Genomic DNA, 1,829 nt, shown 5'->3' with positions numbered 1-1,829 from the left:
CCGCATCCCGCCGACGGCGCGCGCCCACCACATCCGAGCAAAACGCCCCGATCCGCCGCTCCTCCACCGCGAGGAAGAGAGGAGGGGATCGCCGCTCCCTGGGGCCGCCGCCCCAGCATCCAGCGCCACCGCGCCAGAGAAGAGGCCGGAGGGCCAGATCAACCGGCGTGCAGCTCCGCGTCGCACGGCGCGCCGTCCAGGGCTGACAACAATTAACTTTCTTTGTTAATTTATCCGGTTTTACAGTCCCTCATGTCATGTCGTGCATGCATCAAATGGGTTAGCTATGCCCAATGCTTCACCTGGACGCCGTGTTTTCGAGATTCACTTCAGATTTTTCGCTGTGTGGCGTATAATTGATGAGGTGTGAGGCTTTAATATTGGTCTCTAGACGCAATCTAATGCATATAGTACAAACTATCATTAAACCTCAAACTATCATCCAACTGGAGTGGGTAATTCGAACAAAAGTGAGGTCTACCAACAAAAACATGTAAGATACAATGCATTGGTGGCTAGTTACAAAAATAACATATTTACATACTCTTAAGAGACAATGCTAAAAGATTATATATTGGGAGTGGTCTTACTGTAATTATGTCCGGTCACCCAACTTTTGTCTATTTATCATCCATCTAGCCAGTTATTTTCATATTGCTATTTTCCATATGATTGATATTGAAAAGGTTTAGCTCATCAATTCTTATTTGAAGCACTAGACCTGGCCACCGCCGGCGAACCAACCATGGTTATAAGAAAAGGAAATGACATCACTACTAAGAAATTATGCAAGAACGACGTTCAATCAGTTCGACTACTGAAGGTTAGATCGAAAACAACCCCAGAAGTAAGTCATCACCTTTAGAACATGACATGATTTTAATGCATGTATACTTTTTGTTTATCCCTTTGTGCATATCACACTTCACTAACCCGCAGCCACAAGATGTACCCTATTTATAGTACACTCGCTTCTTCACAACTTGTTCTGCTCTCTAGCTATACATAAAGTTTCAAGTAATATTGTTAAAATTTTATTGTGCAAATGCGAAGTTAAAATTTGTAAATTCTGAAATTTTAATAAGCCATCTTTACACGAGTTGATCAGCCAATAGGCTCAAGTTGCTCCTTAGCAAATGTGTCACCTATAAAATTTCAATAATTTCGTAAAAAATTATAGTGTGGACTCGATGAGGTTGAAAATTTTAAATTTCAAAGTTCAACAAAATCGTACACATGTCATAATTCTTGTATGGTTCCGGTGTGAAGTGAGGTTCAAATTCATAACAACTTAATTTTGTAGTAGAACGAATAATTTTATTTCCGTGTGAAACCCAATCATAACTGTTGGAATAAAATTTGGACCAATCAAAATTCGAATCGGAATCCCATTGAACGAATGAATTGATTAATCAAATTCAGCTCTTGAGACATGGACAAGGTGTGATACGTTGTTGGGCTTGAGAAATTGGACTAATAGCAAATTACCGAGCCTATGGCATGATGGAAGATGCAACATCTAATCATCTGAAATGACGACGCATATAAACTCTGAGTGGGAATGGTTGTTTTATTGAAGGGAGTGGATTGGTCTGTTTTTCTCTAGTGAGGAGATGATAACCCAAAAACTGGAAAATCAGGTGCAAGCGCTGCCCTTCGGTTGAAAATCAAAGTGGACGAGAGGCGACATAATATCATTAACTCCAGTTTACTACTTCCTCCATCCCATAACATAATATCATTTTACAAGTTAAAGTAGTAGTAACATTTAGCTCTATTTAGTGTACTATAATATTTTGTTTAGATCGAACTTGATAAAACATCAAGAA

This window comes from Triticum dicoccoides, chromosome 5B (genome assembly GCF_002162155.2).
Source record: "Triticum dicoccoides isolate Atlit2015 ecotype Zavitan chromosome 5B, WEW_v2.0, whole genome shotgun sequence".
NCBI lineage: Eukaryota > Viridiplantae > Streptophyta > Magnoliopsida > Poales > Poaceae > Triticum > Triticum dicoccoides.
This window is presented reverse-complemented; position numbering follows the sequence as displayed.